An 18,617-nucleotide genomic window follows, 5' to 3' on the forward strand; every position below is an offset into this window, starting at 1 on the left:
ATATTTGAAATACTACAATTTTGGCCATATCCATATAGAAGAAAATATATTGAAATATATTTTAAAAATATTATTCCCAAATATACTGACATATATTTGAAATACTACAATTTTGGCCATACCCATATGGAAGGAAAATATATTTGAAATGTATTTTAAAAATATTCTTCCCGAATATATCGACATATATTTGAAATACTACAATTTTGGCCATACCCATATGGAAGGAAAATATATTTGAAAATAATTTAAAAAATATTCTTTGCAAATATATTGCCATATATTTGAAATACTACAATTTTGGCCATACCCATATGGAAGGAAAATATATTTGAAATATATTTAAAAAATATTCTTCCCAAATATATCGACATATATTTGAAATACTACAATTTTGGCCATACCCATATGGAAGGAAAATATATTTGAAATGTATTTTAAAAATATTCTTCCCGAATATATCGACATATATTTGAAATACTACAATTTTGGCCATACCCATATGGAAGGAAAATATATTTGAAAATAATTTAAAAAATATTCTTTGCAAATATATTGCCATATATTTGAAATACTACAATTTTGGCCATACCCATATGGAAGGAAAATATATTTGAAATATATTTAAAAAATATTCTTCCCAAATATATTGACATATATTTGAAATACTACAATTTTGGCCATATCCATATGGAAGGAAAATATATTTGAAATATATTTTTTAAATATTCTTCCCAAATATATTGCCATATATTTGAAATACTACAATTTTGGCCATACCCATATGGAAGGAAAATATATTTGAAATGTATTTAAAAAATATTTTTTCCAATATATTGCCATATATTTGAAATACTACAATTTTGGCCGTATCCATATAGAAGAAAAATATATTGAAATATATTATAAAAATATTCTTCCCAAATATACCGACGTATATTTGAAATACTTCAACTTTGGCCATACCCATATGGAAGAAAAATATATTGAAATATATTTTAAAAAATATTCTTCCCAAATATATTGACATATATTTGAAATACTACGATTTTGGCCATACCCATATGGAAGGAAAATATTTTTGAAATATATTTAAAAAATATTCTTCCCAAATATATTGACATATATTTGAAATACTACAATTTTGGCCATACCCATATAGAAGAAAAATATATTGAAATATATTTTAAAAAAAATTCTTCCCAAATATACTGACATATATTTGAAATACTACAATTTTTGCTATACCCATATGGAAGGAAAATATATTTGAAATGTATTTTAAAAATATTCTTCCCAAATATACTGACATATATTTGAAATACTACAATTTTGGCCATACTCCATATGGAAGAAAAATATATTTAAAAAATATTCTTCCCAAATATATTGACATATATTTGAAATACTACAATTTTGGCCATACTCCATATGGAAGAAAAATATATTTAAAAAATATTCTTTCCAAATATATTGTCATATATTTGAAATACTATAATTTTGGCAATATACATATAGAAGAAAAATATTTTTAAATATATTTTAAAAAATATTCTTCCCAAATATATTGACATATATTTGAAATACTACAATTTTGGCCATACCCATATGGAAGGAAAATATATTTAAAAAATATTCTTTCCAAATATATTGCCATATGTTTGAAATGTTACAATTTTGTCCGTATTCAATATATTTCAAAACATATCACTGTCCAGAAGGGCAGCAGCCCTTGAGGCTGGAAACTTCTCCTCCTGGACAAGAACAGGACTTCCTAAAGCCCCGGACTATGTATGCACTCCTCAGCCACCTACTGGGCATCCTCCCCCAGGGATTAGCTGAGACCACATAAATATTTAGGCTGTTGATTTGCCTCTTCCAGCCCACTACATTGTAGAATTCAGCAGAAGGCAGGGGGAGAAGTTGAGTTTTCAGCCAGTAAAGTCTAGAACAGCCCAAAATAATACAGTGGACCCCCAAAAAACTATACTTACCTGACCTTTCTAGCAACCTATCTAGGAGAGTGCAACATTTAAAAGTCCACATTCACACACTGCTTATATAAAAAGGATCCTATACTGTCCATGCAGTCTAAATATCTGAGAAGTATGCAGTGCCTGTAATAAAATTCCGCCTGTGAAAAAGAAACACACATACAAAGTGACTTCCACCGCAGTGCCCAAGAGGGTAACTCACCAGATTTTTTTTCACCTTAACCAGTTGCCGCCCGGCCTATGACAGATCTGTGTACCGGCCCCGTTGCCAGTACCATGTGACCTGCTGTGACCAATCACAGCAGGTCACATGACAGCAGGGGTGGACTGACCATTTGGAAACTCAGGCACTGCCCGAGGGCCCGGGATCGGTAGGGGGCCCCACGAGATGCCCCTCGTACCTTTTTCATAGGCTTTTTTGAGTTTGGGCAAGGACACAGGGGCCCCATGATCCCCTATTGCCCGGGGGCCCCATGAGTTGTCAGTCTGCCCCTGCATGACAGTTGTATACAATGGATGGCTTCCTTTCATGCCATCCATTGTATACAAGTGTGTCTAGCTGTGAATGGTCACAGCGATCACATGCACAAGCTGGGCCAATCAAAGCCCAGCTGTGTCATGTGATTAGCCGTGGCCAAATCACAGCTAATCACAAAAAAAAACCCTGAATGAATCAATTTCATTCATGTAAATGCTTGCCTATAGCAAAGAAATTCTTTGCTATAAGCAAATTATGTAAAAAAAAAAAAATTCTGATCACTTCCCCAAAGTAGTACAATGTTACTATGATAACATCATACCACTTTGGTCATAGTGAAATATGAAAAAAGAATCTTAAAAAAAGAGAAAAAAATGTAATAAAAAATTAAAAATAATAAAAAAATAAAACATTATTTAAAAACAATTATAATTTTTTTTTTCGTACTGTCACCAGTCAGTGTCCCTGATCACTGCCATGCCAGTTATATGATGATGCTGTACTGCACTGGTGACAGTATATAGAAGAAAAAAATAGTGAAAATAATTTGTTTTTATTTCTTCATTTTCCGAAAAATTAAAAACAAAAATACAACTTCAAAAAACTCGCCTAGCCTGTTATGAAATACGTCAGACTGTTTACTTTGCAAAAAGGGGTCATTTGGGGGATATCTGTACTGTTCTGACATTCTTGGACCTCAAGAAATTAGATTGGCCGTCAGTACTTCAGGACTGATCAATATTCAGATCTATACCATAGTTTGTGAACTCTATAACTTTCCTACAGACTAAATAATAAATACTAATTTGGGTTATTTTCACCAAAGACATGTAGTAGAATACATCTCGGCCTAAATTTATGAAGAAAAATTATTTATTTGCAAACTTTTATAACAGAAACAAAGAAAAACGTGGGGTTTTTTCAACATTTTCAGTCTTTTTTTTGTTAATTTAGTAAAAAATAAAAGCCCCAGTGGTGATTAAATACCACCAAAAGAAAGCTCTAGTTGTGTGAAGAAAATGATAACATTTTAGTTTGGGTTCAATATTGTATGACCGCGCAATTGTCATTCAAAGTGTGAGAGCGCTGAAACCTGAAAAATGGCCTGGGCAGGAAGGGGGTAAAGGTGCCCGGTATGGAAGCGGTTAAAGGGTAGAATGTTATACAGCAACCATATAAAGAGGATCTTTAGTCCCACTTCGCTTTGGCCCTTTCTCCCTGGTGCCGCCATCTTTGTTAGTTTTGGCATGTGTTACTTTAACTGCAGTTACCGAGATTGGTCCATTGAACGCTAAGAGCCAGGTGTGTGTCGTAGAGAAACAAAGACAGTTAAGGCAGCGGCTGAGTCATAAACTGTTGCGTTATGAAATGGGTAATTGTATCAAACTAATAAAAAAAAGTGGGGAAATACTCAAAAAATGCTTTAGTTGCAAAATTTCTTAAAACCCACCTCTAGGCTATTTTTTTTAAGATTTCTGCGGCTCAGGCAGCAATACTTAACTCTTCAACGGTGCTGTCCCTTGCAGTGCTTTAATTCTAAGTGTCCTTGGTCTTAAGCTGAGCCTAATTCACCCTCTGAATACTGAAGACATTCTGTGAGTCCAACACAACAAACACTTTACTCCTGCGCTAGGAAAGGACTCAGTAGACCCAATAGGAATTTTCTGGAATATGCACTGCTTGCTGCCCTCAACAGACCGGGCTGGTCCGAATACACTGGATACAAATGGAGAAACAGAAAAAGGGCGCAACGACCTAGTGCATTATCGTTTAAAATAATTTATTAAAGAAACAAAAATAGGTATCATACTCACAATGGATATAATAACACAGGCATGTCAAACTGAACAAGGTGTATGATCCAAACAACATCTGAGTCTATACGATGGAACCCTGGATGACCAACTGGCTAACGTGTTTCGAGGACACAACCTCTTCCTCAGAGCCAACCAGTCTGTGAGTGCAGTGGGTCATGGACCTCCCCTGAATGGACATTACCATTTACCTTGCTCTCATATTGTAATTGGGCTGAAGGGTTAGCTTTAGAGTGCTAGCAAAGCCTAGATGGCACACCTGTGCACATGCCAGGGTTTTTATGTGCATGTGTGTGACGAACCATCCCTTTTTTTCATAATATTTTGCCCTTTCTGTTCTGTTTTTATCCCCTTTGTAAAGCTGTATATATTTCACAGACATTCTACACTGTTTGTTTAGGGAAATGTGACCTTGAGTAGTCTTTCACTTCTAATAGAGTTCCTACTATATTGTTTGGCTGTAGGGTTTGTTGTGGGTGGGGGAAAACCTGGTACCAGGCTGTCTGGTGGGGGTGGGGTTGAAGCTGTATATACTGAGCTATGTGTAATAAAGAGTCATTCATTTTTCACCCTACACGAAGTTCCGACTCGTGGTTTGGGAGAGCAGGGAAGGGAGTGTTTTTTGAGCTATAATACCTGCCTTGGCAGAGCACTGGAAGCCTTGCTGGAAAAGGGGACCATTGACTGAGACTCACTGCTCCACACGAGGAAGCCCAGGCGGAACGGTTCTGCCACAATGTGTAGACACATCGAGGTTCGGGACTTCCATACCAGCTCCATCTTCATGCCTCAAAACACTGCAGCATATCTGAACACATGCAAAATTCATGGGGGGGGGGGGTCATTCTGGTCAAGATGAGAAAGATGGAAGTGTTGTGTTGCAGCCCAAAAGGCTATGAAGTTAAAAAATAACATCTATATAAGATGACCCACTTTGACTTTAAGGGCCATGTCAAATGGGCAATTTATTTGCAGTAATACACAACGGGCAGAAAGTGCAACAGCATGATATAGCAAAATACTTCAAAAGGAATAAAATAATTGGTCAAATGAAATTGCCTAAATGTAACCCAGAGGTGACCAAGTCCAGGAACCCTTCTACCATGGTCATTAGTGAAGAATATTAATATAATAATATATGTCCACCTCGCCAGGTTTCTTGAAATAGACTAGGGACCATCTAGTATACAAGGCCTGAGAAGGGGGATCTTAATACAAGTTGCTGCACCTGCCAGATTCTGTAATTTTCTGAAAGTCTGTAATTTATTAAAAATTTAATTTTTTTTGCCATTCTTTTACCAGGTGCATAAAAAAGTGAGCACCCAAAAAGTGCACAGGGTGTACACATGAAAGGATCCTGGCCCTGATCCCCTTGGGTCACAAGACTCCTGGCAGGGATTGGGGTATTCGTGGTTCACCTGACCAAAACTAGGCAAACCCCTTTTCTCAGGAGGCCTACCAATGCAGGTACTAGGTGGGGCTCCCCTAAAGGGAGACCCCATGGAAAGGGAAGAACTTGACCATAAGGATACATGCCCTTCACCGACAACTTTCATGGAAAGCCCGAGGACCTACTTCACTGCTAGTTGGGAGTGAGTAAGTGCCAGTGCAGTGTACATGCAAAAAGAAAGCAACATAAAAATGGAAAGGAACAGTGCTTCAGTGGCAATGTGTAACACAATGGCGGGCCCCCCGGTATCGGTATAAACATTCCTACAGTCCTAGTCAAAAGGCCCAGCCCAGGAGGCAGGTGTGAAACAGCATGCAATGGTGCTGTGACCATAGTGTCATAACTAACTCAAAGTGAGCTCCCCAACCGCAAGAATCTCTGGCACCCCTGGACTGCCTACAAAGAAACAAACATAGGGCACATGGGCCTAGTGCATTACCTTTTAAAAAAATTAAACAAATAAGTGGTAATATACTCACAAAGGAACAAATGTCAAGGGCACAGCATATATAGAACAGCAAGGTCCAGTCACTCCGGATGATATCCGTAACGGAACTCCAGATTGGCTCTGAGGAAGAGACAAACCCTCGAAACGCATCAGCCATTTGGAGGTCTAGGAGTCCCATATGGAACTATAAATAGTATGAGGAGCAAAGTAAATAAAAAAAGCAAACCAGTTGAATAAACCCAATAAAGAATACATTTAAGATGGACCATGAGGAATATACTGAAAAGTGGAACTGACCGTGTCAAAATCAGGCCAAAATGCAGCATAGGTGGAATTTCACTCAATGATAGAGGTAACAACTCGAGGCAGTAGAATGGTAAATAGGATGCTAATTTCTTCAAAAGATGAAAATATACTAGATCCCATAAGACAGAGACAGAAGGGGCATGTAGGACTGTAATAAAAATCAAAGTATTATACATGCGATTAACAACGATTGCCAATGATGATGTGGGGAACTAAGCATTGTCAAAGCCATGTGGGAGTGAAAATATAAAAAAGTATCCTAATCACAGATAGGAAAATATGAAAATGTAAGATATCTCACTAAAAGGCAGATTTATGTCAATACAGGTTATTACAAGAGAATGGGAACCACCTAATTGTAGGATACATAAGAATATGCCATACATAGAACAAGCAGAAAAAAATATTGGTCACAAAGTCTGCAAAGAGACACAGAAACCTGCTGTGGAAAACAGATCAACAGATCCCTAATAGGCAGGAAGATGGTGAGCCTCAATTGGTACAGACTGCATCCAAGTAGTTATCTATAGATAAGATCAGGTCAAACCATGTAAACATCTGAGAAATGATCCAGTGTATCAAAGTGGTTATCAATAGGTGAGATCGAGTCAAACCATGTACACACTAAAAAGCTCTCAATAGTTATAAAGTTTCCTTTTAACAAAAACACAAAAACAAATGCAATGCTCACCAAATAATCAGAGTAATGGAGAAACCGCCTTGGGATTAAGAGACCAGAGACCAAATGTGGTATTATGCTCATTAAATAGGGACATCCTGGTCTCCTGGAGCCACAGTATCATCAAGAATGGTGAGCGGGTGGAAGCCCATACTGTCTACATCCCACAAGAAGGGACACTGAATGCAGACACCTTTTTTCCACACTTCTTCATAAACAAAGCTTGTTATCCATGACTGGTGGTCGCCATTGCACAGCAATCCCTTTGGGCCCCTGCTGAGCTATCTGAAGATCCAAGATACTTCTATTATCAAGAATCTCTTCTCTGTTCCATTCTCCTTAAGCCAAGGACTCTGTGCTCTATCTCTGTGTGTGTTAATGGGAGTTTCTATTCAGAATCTGCTCATTGTATAGTGTACACATTGAGTTCTTATAACGTGTGCTGTTATTTTGGGCCCGTGGCATCAGGATTCTAAGGGAACAGTTTGACCCAGAGAAGTATTTATTTTCCTTTTCATGCCTGATTTCATAGGTTCTTTACTTGCATATTTGAAATCACTTACTGACTTACTGTGTTTATCTTTGCTTTAAATATCTATACTTGTACCTGTAGACTAAAAGAGGGTTCTAGAGAGAAGTGTTTGCATTAGCATTTTCTTTTCTGTTGGCTGACTGAAGAATCCTTAGTAAACACTCAGTTGCTTTACTACATTCTGGTGTCTTTGCAATTGTGTTGTGAATTACACTATATTGCCAAAAGTATTGGGACGCCTGCCTTTACAAATACATGAACGTTAATGGCATCCCAGTCTTAGTTCGTAGGGTTCAATATTGAGTTGGCCCCGCCCTTTGCAGCTATAACAGCTTCAACTCTTCTGGGAAGGCTGTCCACAAGGTTTAGGTGCGTGCCTGTCTGAATGTTTGGCCATTCTTCCAGAAGCACATTTGTGAGTTCATGCACTGATGTTGGATGAGAAGACCTGGCTCACAGTCTCTCTCTAATTCATCCCAAATGGGGATTGAGGTCAGGACTTGCTCTTCCATGTCTTTATGGACCTTGCCTTGTGCATTGGTGCAGTCATGTTGGAACAGGAAGGAGCCATCCCCAAACTCTTCCCACAAAGTTAGGAGCATGACAATGTCCAAAATGTCTTGGTATGCTGACTACTTAACCTCCTTGGCAGTATGATTCTTTCCGATTTTTTGTGCTGAAAGCGGTACATTTTTTTGCATGGAAATATGTAGTTTTTTATTGTAGGCTGTAATTTTTAGGAATAACTCACTGAAATCTGTCCGAACAAGAGTCTAGTAAACATCCCGGATATGATAAAATTTGAAACACAAAATCATAAATTATAATTTAATAAATAATCATAAAAAATAATAATATAATAATAATAAATTTAATTCAATAATATAATCAAACCAAAAACACTGAAATTTGAAATACAGAGGCAAATTCGCACATCGCTGAGCAAAGTCGCAAAATCGTTTTCAGTGTCTGATGATGAATTTCCCCCACGAATCATTATCACTCAATTCTGTAAGTGGTTCTGATTTACTATCGCTGTTCTCTAGCTGGTCTAAAACCGCTTTTGACGTAAAGGGACGCTTTTTGGACGCCATGGACTTTTCTAAGTTTCCAGGCAGAAAGAACATTCAAAATGCAGGCAGGGCGCCGGACAAAGCACTCGGGACAAAATGTATGTGAAATGCATTGAAACAGCAATGACAGCAAAAATGACATTTTTAAAAAATTTCAAATTTCCCGCCGGTTCCGGCGCCCGTACGTCCCGACGTCACAGGGACCGGAACATGGAAGCCGGATGCCGGCATCGGCCGGAGGAGATGGACGGGGACGCTGCAGGGGACACATCGTGGGAGCGAAGGACAAGGTAAGTGCTGCAGGGACCCCCAGAACAGCGCCGCATGGTAAGCCAGAGTGTAGCTCGGGGTTACCGCTTTTGGTATAGAAATTTTACCCCGAGCTACACTCGGAATTACCGCTAAGGAGGTTAAGAGTTTCCTTCACTGGAACTACGGGGCCAAGCCCAACCCCTGAAAAATAACATTTACACTTGGCACAATGCAGTGAGACAAGTACCGTTATCCTGGCAACCGCCAAACCCAGTCACATCCATCAGATTGCCAGACAGAGAAGCATGATCTGTCACTCCAGAGAACACATCTCCACTGCTCTAGAGTCCAGTGGCGGCGAGCTTTACACCACTGTACCGACACTTTGCATTGCACTTGGTGATGTAAGGCTTGGATGCAGCTGCTCGGCCATGGAAACCCATTCCACGAAGCTATCTACACACTGTTGTTGTGCTAATCTGAAGGCCACACCAAATTTGGAGGTCTATAGCTATTCACTCTGCAGACAGTTGGCGACTTCTGCACGGTGTGCACTTCAGCATGAGCTGGCCCTGCTCTGTCATTTTACATGGCCTACCACTTCATGGCTGAGTTGCTGTTGTTCCCAGTTGGTTCCACTTTGTTATAATCCCACTAACAGTTGATCGTGGAATATTTAGTAGCCAGGAAATGTCATGGATGGACTTATTGCACAGGTGACAACCTATCACGGGACCACGCTTGGAGTCACTGAGCTCCTGAGAGCGACCCATTCTTTCACAAATGTTTGTAGAAGCAGTCTGCATGCCTAATGCAGGCCATAGATGGGAAAAAACGGCCGATTTTTCTTTAAAAAAACGAAAAATCGGTCGTTCAATCGGCTGACGTTACCAGGAACAGTAAAAAAAATTGGCCGATTTTCATCCCGTCTACAGCCGGCAAAAAGTGTCTCTGCAGAGAGCTCTGCTATTTCTTTGACAGTTCTTTGATATTTATAGCGGCTGCAACAATGTATCTATTTGTATCCATTTCCGATACAGATGTTTTTATTCGGAAACAAATAGATACATTGTTGCAGCCGCTATAAATGTCAAAGAACTGTCAAAGAAATAGCGGAGCTCTCTGCAGGGACACTTTTTGCCGGACTGGAATTCTACTTCTTCTTCATCCTCTTCTTCATTCTCTTCTTCTTCCTCTTCTTCTTCTTCTTCATCCTCTTCTTCTTCTTCCTCTTCTTCTTCATCCTCTTCTTCTTGCTCTTCTTCTTCTTCATCCTCTTCTTCCTCTTCTTCTTTTTCTTCATCCTCTTCTGCTTCTTCATCTTCTTCTTCTTCCTCCTCCTCCTCTTCTTCTTCATCCTCTTCTTCTTCTTCATCTTCTTCATCCTCTTCTTCTCCTTCTTCATCCTCTTCTTCTCCTTCTTCATCCTCTTCTTCTTCATCCTCCTTCTTTTTCTTCTTCTTCTTTTTGTCTTCCTCTTGCAGGTCACTGCTCATGCGCAGATTTTTTATCGGTAAAAAGATCGGCCAATTTTGACCATCATTGCCGGGAAAATCGGCCGAGCGTCAAAATCAGCCTATTTTTTTCAAACTTTACCGATAAAAAAAATCTGCCAAAATACTGAAAAACGGCCGACCTATTAACCCACTAACAATCCGAAAATCGGCCGATTTTATTTTCGGCCGAAAAATCGGCCGATTTTCGACCCATCTATGGCCTGCATAAGTGCTTGATTTTACACTGCTGTGGCCATGGAGGTGATTGGAACACCTGAATCCAATGAGTTGGAGGGGTGTCCCAATACTTTTGGCAATACAGTGTATGTCTGAACCCAGGGCTTCAGAGGTGTCAGGAGGCATGCAAGGTCAGGGCAACCTTTGGGGACCGTCATCATATAGTGGCCCTCACGAGGGTAGCGCTAAAGGAGTAAGTGGTTGAGACGTGTATTAAGGTTTCAGGGTGGTTTAGGGTTGACCAGGGGCACGGCTAGATCCATACAACCAGAGTATGTGTCCTTCTCTTGAGTGCTGCAGGTTTTATTTACAACAGTTGTTGCTATCATCTCAGTATTTCTGTAGACAGCCATTTTACAGTCTTTAATTCTGGTTCTGAATATTTTTTGTGCATGTTAGATCAAATTACCACTTCATTGCATTTGTTAGAATTTAGTTGGGTAGAATGTTTAGTGGACTAGAAAATCGAGTATTTTTTTAATGCGGTATTGCTATGGTAATTTGTAATTCACAGTGCATATTTCTTTTTCATATATTAGATTAATGTCTACTGATTAACAGCGAGATTATGCATTCTATGCACATTTGCAACATCAGGTCATTTATCTACCTTTGACTTCTATCATTTATTATTTATTATTATTTAAGAACTTTTTTATTATTATTTTAATTCTAGTCTTGTTAGCATATTTATGGCTGTTAAAGACCACTTTCTTTTTGAAACAAAAACATGCGAGCCCCAGACCCAAGTTTAATTCAAAGATGTGTTTTAATACTAGTAAAAGGTATTAACAATCATCGGGCAGAGGAAGGAGGAAAGTTGCATACCACTATGCCCACATCTCATATTTCATAAATCAAACCCCCATTTTTTTGGAGCAAAATGACTTTTAAGGGTTTATTCATGAAAAACTGTGGCAACAGTAATACCAATTACATACAGTTTTAATTTTAGATAGTTTAAAAATAATACATTTAAATTTAGTTAGTTATTATAGTAATATATTTATTAAAAAAATGGTCACATATGTATTTTGTATTTTTATATATAATGAAATTTAAACGTAAAAACTGTATGTAATTGGGATTACCACAATTTTTCATGAAAATGCCCTTAAAAGTGTGCTTGTGGACAGGGGCGGACTGACAACTCATGGGGCCCCCGGGCAATAGGGGATCATGGGGCCCCTGTGCCCTTGGCCAAACTCAAAAAAGCCTATGAAAAAGGTACCAGGGGCATCTCATGGGGCCCCCTACTGACCCCAGGCCCTCGGGCACTGCCCGAGTTTCCAAATGGTCAGTCCGCCCCTGCTTGTGGTGAATCCCCAGGATTTGAGTTCAGGCTGAATTCTGAAATACTGTCCAATAGGTTCATGGTTCTTTAACCATTTGCCCACCAGAGGATTTACTCCCCTTTCTGACCAGGCCATTTTTTGTGTTACGGCACTGCTTTATTTTAACTGACAATTGCGCGGTCATGCAATGCTGCACCCAAATGAAATTTACATCCTTATTTCCCCACAAATTGAGCTTTCTTTTGGTGGTATTTGATCACCTGTGCATTTTTAATTGTTTGCGCTATTAAAAAAAATGACCGACAATTTTTTGGGTGTGGGCGAGGACACAGGGGCCCCATGATCCCCTATTGCCCGGGGGCCCCATGAGCTGTCAGTCCTCCCCTGGGACAGCCTTTTGACCTGTATTGGTCATCCCTTCTGCCAACCCTTGAGTTGGCAACCTATACTATTATACAACGTAGACAGTCTTTTGACCTGTTCTGGCCATCTCGTTTGCCAACCCTCGAGTGTCCCTAAAACAGACAGACAGACAGACAGATAGATACTGATAGATAGATACTGATAGATAGATACTGATAGATAGATACTGATAGATAGATACTGATAGATGCCCTGTTCACAGCTTCACTGTTAGATTCAGAGATTCATTATAGTATTACAAAATTAACTAATAAGAGCATGCAAACAGAATTGTGGGAATCTCTCAGTGGCACATGCTTCAGTTCTCACATTCTGATGGGTTGATTGATACACAGGAAACATTTTACCAATTGCTGAAAAGAAAAAAAAAACTCCAATAGATTAAAGCTCAGCAGTGTTTGTAGAAGTAGACAGGACTGGCAGACGTTTTATGTGTCACTTATTACTACTTTTTAGTCTACCTGTGTATTACGCTGTTTCAGTTTTGCCCGAAGGCCTCTAAATTTACTCCTTCGCAACTCTGCAGAGTTAATAAAACATCTCAGAAAATAACATTTATTTTTGAAGACTGTTTCATGATCTTTGTAAAATACTTGATGCCTAATGTAAATCGAGTCTCTGTTCCTTATTTTATAACCTAGTAAATCACGCTGTTGACACGCTAGAAAAAAAAAGAAGCACCACGTACATTAAATATTCACATAGGATTAAAGACAACAAACAAAGACCGACTCTCTCCTTAACCTATTTTATATAAAGTAGGACACTAGATAAGTCATACAAGGAAGCTAAAAGCCCTGCAGTTCATATCAGAGAATTTTTCCTCTTTTATTTATGCAGAAACCACATAACGCTGGTTTTGCATAAATTATGCATTGTAGTAATTTATCATAGCATTTTCCCTCAATGCATTTAAATTCTCCCAGTCTACATTAAACCTCATATTAATATACATAAATACAGACGGAGCTATAACGAAAGAATGCATTAACCTGGCGAGTCATCTGTTATTTTAATGGCTACATTCTCTGTACTTAATATATATTGGTGCACTGCTGAGTATATCATTCTGTACTTACTGGATGCAAGCTACTGTATAGAAAGTTTACATGCTGTGCAGTTCAGCTTGTATGCAAAGTATCATGCGGATTGCTAGTCGGTATTTTACATCTAAATGACTTTTGGTTTCTATTTTTTTGGAACTCTGTTTTCAAGACTTACCCACAACTTTGCATATACTTACTTGGGCCACCTTAAATGGTTAGTCTACCCAAATGTAATCTCTTAGGGGAATTGACTTAAAATGGAACTTCACTCTCTCAATCAACGTTGAATATTTGTCAATAATCCTTATGCTGCTAGCATTAGTAAATAGATAAGAAAGTATATACTTACTCAAGATGGCTATGTACAGAAATACTAGGGGGTGTTATTTAAAGTGATTTCTCAGCAAAATAAAGCATGGGGACATGGATGGATGGGGTTTGCTTTGAATATTAAAAGTTAATTAAATTGCATTTTTGCTTTGTGGTGCTCAGTTGCATTGAAGTTCCACTTTAAAGTAAACATCTAGACATGCTTTGAATTCCCCTTGACAAACAGTGGCACCCTTCCTGTGCCTAGGCACTCCTATGCCCAGAGCCTTATGGCTATATATATATATATATATATATATATATATATATATATATAGTGTGAGATTATCTATAGCAATGTTGTCTCTGAATGTGTTAGTCTCGTTGGATTTGGAGTAGGACTTGGTGATGTCTTTATTGTGCTGTTTACTTTTCTCATTGCTGAAATGAAAGCTGTACATGAGGACCTGCAGTGCAAGCATCTTCCTGCTTCTACTTACATTTCTCTGTAAATCTGTGCTTTCTCTACCTCTCCTGGTGGTTTGTTATCATTCCAGTAGTTATCGGGGGAAGCTCTGACATAAAGAAGAGAGGTTCTGCTCCTCTATCAACAGGGTCATCTCAACACAGAGACACAGTGTTGAACAAGGCATGGTAAGTCAGTAATGAGAAAAAGATTAGCTGCATGGAGACCACAAATAATATTGGTCCTTTATAGGCAAAGCCTCCATAGTACAGGTCCTTTTTAATGTGGAGTATGTTGTACTCAGTCACCAACTGATGTCTTGGAGTTTCTGGACAAACCAAGAAATACATTTTTCTATCATGGTTCCTGGAATTATTATTACTCACTTTAGAATTTTACCTGTTTCTGATCTTGTCAGTATTCCCACTCTTCCTGGAGACATCATCTTGAGAATAAATTAAAATCCATCAGAGGTGGTGGTGCACTTTTGCATTGGTCACGACAGATGCCCAAGCCTAGAATTAGGAGCCCTCACAAAAGATATATACACACACACTATATTGCCAAAAGTATTGAGACACCTACCTTTACACACACGAACTTTAATGGCATTCCAGTCTTAGTCCGTAGAGTATAATACTGAGTTGGCCCCGCCCTTTGCAGCTATAACAGCTTCAACTCTTTTAGGAAGGCCGTCCACAAGGCTTAGGAGTGTGTCTATGGGAATATTTGACCATTCTTCTAAAAGTACATTTGTGAGGTCAGGCATTGATGTCGGATGAGAAGGCCTGGCTTGCAGTCTCCTCTCTAATTCATCCCAAAGGTGTTCTATTGGGTTGAGGCCAGGACTCTCTGCTTTGTGCACTGGTGCGCAGTCATGTTGGAACAGGAAAGGGCCATCCCCAAACTGTTCCCACAAAGTTGGGAGCATGAAATTATCCAAAATGTCTTAGTATGCTGACGCCTTACAATTTCCCTTCACTATAACTAAGGGGCCAAGCCCAACCCCTGAAAAACAACCCCACACCATAATCCCCTCTCCACCAAACTTTATACTTGGCACAATGCAGTCAGGCAAGTACCATTCTCCTGACAACAGCCAAACCCAGACACATCCATCAGATTGCCAAACAGAGAAGCGTGGTTCAGCACTCCAGAAAACACATCTCCACTGCTCTAGAGTCCAGTGGCGGTGTGCTTTACACCACTGCATCCGACGCTTTGCATTGGTGATGTAAGGCTCGGATGCAGCTGCTCGGCCATGGAAACCCATTCCATGAAGCTCTCTATGCACTGTTGTTGTGCTAATCTGAAGGACACATCAAGTTTGAAGGTCTTTAGCTATTGACTCTGCAGACAGTTGGCGACTTCTGCGCACTGTGCGCTTCAGTGTGTGCTGACCCCGCTCTGTCATGTGACGTGGCCTACCACTTGGTGGCTGAGTTGCGGTTGTTCCCAGTTGCTTCCACTTTGTTATACCACTAACTGATCGGGGAATATTTAGTAGCAAGGGAATGTCACGGATGGACTTATTGCACAGCTGGTAACCTATCACAGGACCACGCTTGAATTCACTAAGCTCTTGAGAGCGACCCATTATTTCACAGATGTTTGTAGAAGCAGTCTGCATGCCTAGGTGCTTGATTGTATACATTAGTCCCCATGGAGGTGATTGGAACACCTGAATCCAATGATTTGGAGGGCTGGCCCAATACTTTTGGAACATAGTGTGTATATATATATATATATATATATATATATATATATCTTTAGGGGTTAACTTCAGAGTCCTGTAACTATAGCAGTAGAGAGACTCACACCAACCAATGATAAGCATACAACCAGTTCACCCTGACGCCTGACCCAGGCTCACTCAAGGTGTAGGGTCTAAGCACTAACTGACATTCACCAAAGATGGGGATGGGTTTTGCTGTGTGTTATTAGCAGGTCACAGTCCTCAGGATCACCCTACCAGGAGGTGAGCAAGCTGCGGTCCAGTATGAGATATAGCAGGTAGGGAACAAACAGAAAAGTAGTCAGTAAACAAGCCAAAGGTCAGTAACAAGTGGTTGCAGGTTGAGATCAGACAGGAGAGTAGTCAAAGAACAAGCCAAAGGTAGGTAACAAGTGGTAGCAGAGATACAGATTGCTGCAGGAGTGACAAGAACAAGATATTGGCTAAAGACAGCACAATAATCTGGCAAACAGGAAGTGTACAGGCATGGCTAAAATATTATGTTCATGGGAGGAGCAAAGGGTTCAAGGTTCAAGACAAGATTGTTCAAGGAATTGTCCAGGGAGTTGTCCACTATTCCAGGTGGCTCAGCAAAAAGGGACATCTCCAGACATAGAGAAGGATGGAGGTTCAGACCCAGGTCCTGACATACAGTATAAATAAAGAATATGGGGCTTATTCTCCATTCACCCGTTAAGGGAAAATTACAGTCAAACTTTTGCATTCAAACTGATTAACAAGACATGCATTTTGATTGGTTTGCTTTTCTTCACGGTATTTATCTTCAGCACCAAACTTCTTCATTAGCTGCCCATCCCTCTATACTCCTCTAATGGAAGCTAATGCTTGACATAAGTACAGTATACAAGTGTTGTAATTGTCTTTTAACATATCAAAATTACTATTAGCTCCAATATTTATCTTGTCATATCTACCAATAACAAGGCAAGATAGCAAAATGTTGATTGGGTTCTCAACTTAGAGGGTCTGCCTATGAATTAAATTTCCTGGTTGAACTGCAGCAAAGCTAAACAAATTTAGTTTACTACAATATCTGTAGCAAAAAAACTGTTTTCACTAAAATATTGTCACCCAGACACCGTGCTATAAATAATACAAAAATAATGAATAAATAGGTAAATATCTGGCATTTTTCCATACAAATTTCCCAGGTCATCAATCTATAGCCACATCTTTTCTGGGTAGAATGATACTCAACTCAATCCATTTTCTGTGAGCCTAAGGTGCCATGGCTGTGCTTCCCACCCTGGACCTACAAGAGAATGCTGTAGGGAGTGTCACCGCACCATCATGTGTGGCTGCATTTAGGAAAAAATAGGTTAAGAGGACCTATGGGGGTTTATTTACTAAAGCTGGAGAGTCCAAAATCAGACTCCCTTCTGCATAGAAACCAATCAGCATCCAGGTTTCATTGCCAAAGCTTCATTGAACAAGCTGAGGTTAGAAGCTGATTGGTTTCTATGCAGAAGGGAGTCTGATTTTGTACTCTCCAGCTTTAGTAAATAAACCCCATGATGTCACTGGACCGGACTCAAGAAATAGGTAACAAGGGTCAGGGGGTGCTTCAATTGGCAGGCAAATGGAGGTGTTGGGTGAGCCCAGATTTGGACTTTAACAAAATGGGGCACATTTTTCTAAAAATATTTTTTTTTGTTGACAACCAACCTTTTTAGTTTTGATGCAAATTTTGATTTTTATCACCTACAGTTCTGAGTTTCAAGGGTGATGTTGCTTCCTGTGCGTCCTTGTCTTTCCCTTCAATGACCACATTCTATTAAGCAGCCATTTCATGCCTCTGTGTCCTGCACCATCCAGCGTCTTTGCCATCTGAAATTATTGTTTGAAATGTATTAGTTTATATTTGCTTATGTAAAGTGCAGCGAATATATTTGCATAAATACATACATATTTATGGAAAAGCCAGACATCACAAATGGTACAAATAGCAAAGATACATATGTTGACTTTCATTTTTCCCCGGCAATCTGTATTAATGAAATGTTCTTTGTTTTGAACATGAACCTCCTCACAGATTATTTTCTTGTTTTTTCTTGTTATTTTTTTTTTCTATAGCTGCATCATGTGTTAACCTTCAAATGACCATTGAGCACAGAGGTTAAGTAGAGGATTTAAAGAATATCTAAATCCAACACTTTTTTTTTATTAGTTTTTTCAGAAGATTTGAAAATAGTAAAATACTTATCAATTTTTACTATATTTTGTGTCCAGCTGGGAAGATATCCATTCCCTTCCCCAGAAACAACATTTAATAATTCCAAAGTAAGTGAAATCCCTTCTTAGAAAGTTGTCACTAAAACAATCGTCCCTATTGGAAGATTTCCCCTCTGTTGCTGTTCTAGTGACAACTTTAGTTTTTGGATTTCCTATCATTTTGGTGAAAGTAGTCACCAGGACAAATAGAGAGGGTGAATCTTTCCAGTTGGGATACATACAGCAATAAAAGCCTATTGAAATAAACAGTGTAGCGCTAATAAATAATATATATATATAAATATCCAGGGAATAAGTGATAACAATAAACAAACTCAATATACACCCCCTA

This window comes from Staurois parvus, unplaced genomic scaffold (assembly GCF_062004578.1).
Source record: "Staurois parvus isolate SC_StPar_1 unplaced genomic scaffold, SC_StPar_1.0 ptg000184l, whole genome shotgun sequence".
NCBI lineage: Eukaryota > Metazoa > Chordata > Amphibia > Anura > Ranidae > Staurois > Staurois parvus.